At 41.1% G+C, this 7,705-nt stretch overlaps 1 non-coding gene across 1 annotated transcript; it reads right to left on the bottom strand.

Moving 5' to 3' along the window:
• Positions 1 to 1,433: 1,433 nt before the first annotated feature.
• On the bottom strand, positions 1,434 to 1,506 carry TRNAG-CCC (transfer RNA glycine (anticodon CCC)). Its single transcript has one exon. It is a non-coding gene; the product is annotated as a tRNA-Gly (tRNA).
• Between the last annotated feature and the right edge of the window lie 6,199 nt (positions 1,507 to 7,705).

The following is a 7,705-nucleotide window of genomic DNA, read 5'->3' as shown; positions in this document are numbered from 1 at the left end:
GAACAAAAGTATTTAAAGGTACCTAGAACACCATGCACCACCCTGTTTTAAGCCCAGTAGAAATAAGAAGAAAGTGAAAGAAAGCACAAATGCCCTTCAGAACGTAACTTCCTCCTCAGGGACCCAGCAAGCAAACTGGTTAGATTGCTCAGGAGGGTGCTGCAGAAAACAGCTCTCTTCTGCTCTCTGCTCTGTGTCTCTTGCCATAACAAGAACTCTTATCTGGTTTTGGCATGTCCTGTTTAGTGCCACATGGAGCCTTCTATGGTTCTTCAGCAACATCACTGATGCACTGTAAACTGTGAACCTCAGGCTGAGAGGGGAAATCCTGCCCAGCGCCCTTTCTCAAGATACCAAATGTATGTTATTTATTTTGTCTTATCCCTCCCTGTGGTTTACCAAGCATTTCAAAAGATCTTAGAGCCAAAATGAACCTCAGTAAACATCTGGTACAACTGTCTTACACATGATGAAATAGAGGTCCAGAAAGGTCAGATGTTGGGCAGCAAAGCCAACATTGAAAAAAAAAAAAAAAACTCAGGCTGTCCAACTCTCAGGCTCTGCTAGTTTCATGGCCACAGTAAATAGACTGCCCCTTGACCATTTTTCGTCTGAGGCAAGGTTTAGGAGACCACAACAACAACTTGAGCACAGCCTTTGAAGTTGAACAGATCTGTTTGAGTTCTAAATCTTTCACCTACGTGTTGGATGACCCTGAGCAATTTAACCTCTTGGTTTCCTCATCCCATACAGCAAGGATAAGGCCACCTACTCAGAGAGGGCTGTGATAACTGGTGAGAGAACACTGTGATGACTGATGAGAGAACACAGGGGAAGTTCTGTGTCAGTTGGGGTGATTTCAGCTCACGGTGTCTTCAATTTCACCCCGACATACACTCCCCAGCCACCTCTACCCCTTAACCTCTTTCTCTTCCAAGATCCTGGGTATTGGCTTCAGCTTCAGGCAAGCAACAAGATGGCTGCAGCAGTTTCAGGCATCTCCTCTGGGCACAGCAACTCCAAAGTAGAAGAGAGACTATCTCTTTTTGTGGCCCTCTCTTGGGAGTAAGGAAACTTTTTCCAAAACACTCCCAGTAGGCTTTCCTTTGTCTCACTGGCCAGATGAGGTCCCATGTCCATTTAAGCAGAATGGGAATAATCTTAAACCAGCTAGGCTATCTCTGAAGATGTGGACTGGATTGGTTTCTCTTGGGACACATGGTTGAAAAAATGTAAGGTTCTGTTAAAAAAGAGGGCAAAATGGATGCTGAGCAGACAAGAAGCAGTGACAATTATAATAGATTATTACTATGAACTTATTGTGAATGAAGAAGATACTTCTGAAGTATCTTAGATGACCTTTCTGATAAGGATATATGTATATTTGCCTGCACCAGATCTTAGTTGCAGTATGTAAATTCTTAAGAGTCTAGTTCCCTGACCAGGGATTGAACCTGGGTCCCCTGCATTGGGAGCTCAGAGTCTTAGCCACTGGACCACCAGGGAAGTCCCTGATAAGATTTTAACGATAGTCATTGATGAATTCCTTTCCCCCATCCACGCCAGTTCACCCAAAGTGAGTTTCCTGACACTCCTGCTATGGCGTCTCCCTACCCCTCTGGGAAATATGTGGGCTGCACCCTCGGGATTGTGTTGGAAATGAATATCTTTAGGATAAAGCCATCTATGTGTATAGTGCTTTCAAGTTTACAAAGATCTTCAGCCCTATTATCTCATGTGAGCCTCTACATATTAGAAGGAGGAACATGGAGAGGTGAAGCAAGTTACCTAAAGTCATAAACTAACAAGTGGCAGTGCTGTCTAGAATGAAACCACAGACACAATGTGCCTTCTGCCCCTCTACTTTGCCACAGAGAATTTCATATCAAAATTTGGTGTATGTGGCAGCCATGAACAGAAAAAGGCTATTGGTGCCAACTGCACTGTGGAGTCTACAGTCTGAACCCCATTATATCTGTTCTTTAGAGATTCATCCATTTTCCTCGAAGCACAAATGAAACCTTCCTTAGTTCAAAGTAGAGCTTCTCATTTATTTGTCAAACATTTATATAGCACTTGCTGTGTGCCAGGCATTATGCAATGTGCTTTACAAATATTAACTCAATTAATCCCACTTAGCTCTATCTGCTTAGCGAAGTCCAGCATCCTGAGGTCACACACGTTTCACAAAGCCTTGTGTAATTTATTCCATTGGAAATCCACTGAAGGATGAAGTCCCAAAAGGGTCCAGAATTCAGGAACAGATCAAACTTTGGGGCAAAATGTTTCCAGAACTAATTATCCTTTGTCCCATTCTTTTATTAGAAACAACCTGTGCCTAAATTACCCAGTCAGGGCAAACACATGTAAACAAATCACGCTGCAGTCTGCAATTGCTTGAGGAAAATTCTGGATTGTCCTAAACTTATTATAGAATGTAATCCTTTTGTAACCCTTTTTTCTATTTTGGCAGATTATAATCTTCCTTAAAAGGCAAGGGAGCTTTCTGGTTCAAGTTTAGGAGGGCCAGAGGGCATTGGTTGGTGCCGTTTTTGTGTCAACACATTCTTAATCTTCCTGTTGGTATTTTAAAATAACAGATCACCCATGGAAATTATAAACTGTACAGTGTAAAAGTCTCTGTGAAGTGCTGCCATTTGCAAGAAGAAGGGCTTTCTGACAGCCCGAGAAGTCACAATATGTCTCCCTGCTTTTCATGTGACAGTAATTAGTATCTAAGCTCTAAAGTGTTTACTCCCGCAGCCGAGAAGACGACATTTATAACAGCTTCCAGCCACAGACCATTACTGTTTGCAATATATAATCCCCATTTTCAATAAGGAAGGGGAAAGCCTTTAAAGTATAAAAAGAGAGAACCTAAGATATTTTCTCCAATTTAACAGTTTGTAGAACCCTTTTAAGGAGGATACAGTCCACAGCCTCACATTCTTGCAAAAACAAGTCACAGTTTTATAGACTTGATTAACAAAGTACTCAGAGGTGCTGGGGTGTTTTTTTCCTCTTACACATTTTTTTCTTTCTTTTTTAAATTAAAATTTCCCACAGATAAACTAATAAAAATTACTGCTTCTTATACCTTGGGGAACTAGAGAAAATTCTGTCGGATTCTAAGAAATTTGCTTAAGTTGCCCTTGATTAAATAGGTATCACAAATAGGCACTCCTCTGTAAAATGTCAAATGTAGAAAATTAAGATTTCTTCCTTCAAACTGTCTATACCAGTGCTTCTCAGACTTTAGCAGCTTGTCAAAAGGCAGATTCCTACCCACTCTCAGAGAATCTGATTCATCAGGCTTGGGGTGGAGCCCAAGATGTGGCAGTTCTAACAAGTCCCCAGTTAATATTGATGCTGCCGGCCTGGGAACCAGCCTGTGAATAGCGCTAGTCTATAGCAGTAACCTATTCAGTGAAGGCTGAAATTCCACCTTTAGAGATTCCTCTCCTGGAGTAAAGAAATGTGCAAATAAAATATACTAACCCATGTTATCAACTAAACCTGTATTATGAGTTTGAGTTCAGTTCAATTCAGCAAGCTCACTCTGCTGCCTTGCACTGTGCCAGCTGGACACATCAGTTCACGTTCAAGAAGATTCTGATCTACACATGTATAGAAATAACAAGGCAAATTGTAATGATACTGTGAAATGAGAAATACCAAAAATGAGATACAAAGTCTTATGGGATTATAGCATGCAGAGAGTATCAAAATGGAGATGAATAGGATCAATGAGTATATATGACATATATATTATATATATATATTTTACACATATTTTATAGATGAGAAAATGAAGGCTGAGAGAACTAAAAGTAATTTGTTAAAGGTGCGTTTAAAACAAATAAGTCAGATTTTAAGTCATGGAGCTAGGATGATGGGCATCCTCAGATGAAGCAAGAGGAGGAGAGAATGAAAATTATATGGTTCTAAGAGTAACAAAAATAGTAATAGTAGATTGCTGACATTTCTTGACCACGTAACAAAGCAGGCACAGTCCTCTGAACTTAATAGACTCTACCTCCCGTCATCCTAGAAAACAATCCCATAAAATAAGTATATGATTATCCCCTTCTACAAAGGAGAAAAACTGAGGCACAGAGAGATTGAGTAACATGTCCAAGGTCACATAGCTAACAAATGGCTCTGCCAGAATTTGAATCCAGTTCTTTTACAGTTTCAGTAAAGAACAAGGGAGGGTCTGTTGACTAGAGTTTGTTGCTGGAGGTGAAGGGCAGATGAGGTTAGAAAAGGGTCTTGATTGTTAGATTTTATGTCAGTGGATTTGAAGGCAAAGGGAAGTCAGTGCAAGTTTTATTATACGAATGGGAATGAAAAGATCAGAAATCTGTTTTAGAATGATGTTTGTAGCAACAGTATCTAGGATGGTTTAGTGGGAGACAGAGAAGAGAGGCAGGTGAATCAGTAACGGCTGTCAGGAGTCCCCTGAGAGCTGGAACCAGAAGAGTGTGATAAGCCCCAGGTAAGCGCTGCATCACAGGAAGGTGAAAAAAGGGCCGCAGAGTGAAGACTCTGCCCAAGAGGGGCTGCCACAGAGAGGCATCTGGGCCTCTCTGAGCAGCCTTATGGGTTGGGACCTCAAGTAGACCTTATAGAAGCCTGAAGTCCTTATGTTTGTGTGGCGCCTTATACTTTACCATAAAGTTTTCATGTATCCTCCCTTGGTCTCCAGAATAAGCCTGTGAAGTAGATATTATTTACCCCATTTTGTAGATGAAGAGATGAAGGCTCAGAGGGTGAAAAATAATTTGCCAGAGTTACAAAGAAAGAGACCTGGAGCCAAGGAATAAAGTTCAAAGCTAACATTATGCTGCCCCGAAAGAAAATTTGGACACATCACAACTTGGCTGAGATAGCCCTCTCTGATGGTGATTCCCATGGCAGCAGGTCATAGGGCCCTGCCAGCCGTTAGTGAGAAGAGGCTTCCAGGATCTAATAAGATGAGGTTAAATGAGGTTGTCTCCTGTAGAACTTCTCAAAGCCTTCAATATAGGTGTGTATTCCAAAGCTGTAAAAGGGGGCTATAGAACAGGGTAATACAGTTAACAATACTATGCTGTGTACTTGAAAGTTGCTAAGAGAGTCAATCTTAAAATTTTCTCACCACAGAAAAAGGTAACTATGTGAGATGATGGATATGGACATGTTCAGTAACTTTATTGTGATAGTCATCTCACAGTATAGTTGACCCTTGAACAAAGCAGGTTTGAAATGCACAGGTCTACTTATAAGTGGATATTTTTCAATAGTGATGCTACAATACTACACAGTCCATGGTTGGTTGAATACACAGAAGTGGTTTGAAGACAGAAGGCCAACTGCTAGCTATACATGGATTAACCCCAGTTGTTCAAGGGTCTATAGATACGTGTAGCAAATCATTATGTTGTCCACCTTATACAATGTTATGTCAGTTATATCTCAAGAAAGTTAGGGGAGGGGAGAATTGATGCAAATGCAAAAAAATGGAGGAGAGACTGTAGTATACATCATATACCAAAAAGAAAATATTGGCCCATGGAAAATTTGTCTTTTGCAAAATACATATTTATTTAACTTTTTATTTTATAATGGAGTATAGCTGATTAACCAGAATACATATTAACTGTATAGCAGAGAGTACAAAACCCTTCCCTAAGGAAATTCTTTTCAGTGGGGCCATCATATGACTGCTTGCTGGACCTAGAAGTGAACCCATTGGATGAGTTTGGTACTTCCCTGACTTTTTATGTGAAGCTGGAATATTTAACAAAGGCTGGTAACTTTAAAAAAAGAGAAAGATATCTCTCACTATCTGAACTTAGCTAAACTCTCACTGTCTGAAGGCAGAAGCTAAATTGAGTTGGGAAGCAAAGAATATTTGTATTTATCCCTGTCAAATGAGATACATATTCTTTACCATCCTTAGGGAAGAAATAAAAAAGTAAGCCTTCATGGAAACATATTAGATTAATAATAACATAACAGGCCATAACTGTTCAATTGCCTAATTCCATCATTCCCACTCTTCTTCACTTTATTGGCAGGGACAGGAAACTTGCAAACTACATTTCCCAGACTCCCTTGCCTGTTGGCATCTGTTGGGTTCTGCCAGTGGGAGAGAATGACAGGAGACTGGAAGGTGAGAGAAAAGAAGAAGTTATTTTTCTCCTGCTTCTGGGGGTATTTCTGGCACAATGGGTGGCCTTCTGTCTTTCCAGCAGCTGTGCTGGTGGACAGTTGTTGGTGACTGCCAGCAACTAAGGACTACAGTGAAAGTAGCAGATCTGACATCAGGGATAGCTACAGGCTCTAGTGGCCTTTGGTGTTTTCAGGAGGGAGCAGGATTCCAAAAGCATCAGCAGTGTTTAAACAGTTTCACTGATGAGCGTCCCCCTCTGCTCTGGTAGTACCACCTCTTCCCTTTTGCTCCTCCAGTCCTAGCAATGGTTCCTCCAGTCCTCGGAGCTAGCTTCCTGAAATTACTGCTCTCAGGCTTTCCTCATCTTTTCTGTGTGCTCTTTGCGCCTTGCCAACACTGTGTAAACCATTTCCTGTACTAAATTCCCCCTGAAAGACCTAGAATAAACTCCATCTTCCTGACAGACCACTGACTTATACACCCAAACAACTAAGTTTTCTCATACTATTGCAATAGTTCTCAAACTTTCCTATAGAAATCCTTCTGAAGTAGAGAAGGCTGACGGTGATTGCATTGTTCCCCATACCTGGCATCTGATGTTTTAACCCAAAGTAGTTTCCAAAAGCAGGAAATATATTTTCAATCTCTTTGCTTTACATTAAAACTTTTCTTTTTATACACATATGCATCATGAATAAGACTTGACATTGAAGATGCATCAAGTTTATTATGTGGTTCTGCTTACCCTGGCATGTTACCACATAGGTCTTGTGGTACAAATATCTCAGTTTGAAAAGCTAGAACCCAGGGGCTCTCTGAGTCTGTCTTAGCCATGAGTCATCAATGAGCCCTTTTCCTTAGAAAGCAAACTCTGGAAGGCAGCTTGGCAAAGTAGGAAACCTGTGGTTTTGGAGGCAAGGCAGGTTGTGTCCCAATTCTAAAAGATATTTGCTAGCTGTGTGACTTAGGTCGTGTTTCTTAACCTCTCTGAATCTTGCTTTCCCTGTTTATAAATCGAGCCTAGGAATCTCTACCATACCAGGTTGTTAGGAAAATTTGCTATAATATGGAAGATCCCTTGGAGAAGGGAATGGCAACCCACTCCAGTATTCTTGCCTAGAGAATTCCATGGACAGACCATGGGGTCACAAAGAGTCAGACATGACTGAGTAACTAACACTTTCTACTTTCTAAATGCTTAATAAATGGTAAATTGCTCGTTGCTTTCCAAGCTCCTCCTCTCTGTAGCTCTTGGGAATGAAGAATGAAGCCCACTCCCATATCTATCAGCCAAAAAGACTTCACAGAAGTTGATAGTTGCTTCTCATTAAGAGGAGGATAGGCCCCCTTGACCCAGTGACTTTTACTTTTAGTCAGCTTTAACCTCACCTGACAGGGACCTGCTTTATGAAAGGGGTCAATGACACCTCTAGGGAATTCCCCGGTGGTTCAGTGGTTAAGACTCCACGCCTTCACTGCAGGGAGTATGGGTTCGATCCTTGGTCAGGGAACTGAGATCCCACATGACTCATGGTGAGGCAAAAAAGG

Source organism: Odocoileus virginianus, unplaced genomic scaffold (assembly GCF_023699985.2).
Source record: "Odocoileus virginianus isolate 20LAN1187 ecotype Illinois unplaced genomic scaffold, Ovbor_1.2 Unplaced_Scaffold_4, whole genome shotgun sequence".
Classification (NCBI taxonomy): domain Eukaryota; kingdom Metazoa; phylum Chordata; class Mammalia; order Artiodactyla; family Cervidae; genus Odocoileus; species Odocoileus virginianus.
The sequence above is the reverse complement of the archived record's forward strand: the minus strand, read 5'-3'. Positions and strand labels throughout refer to the sequence as shown.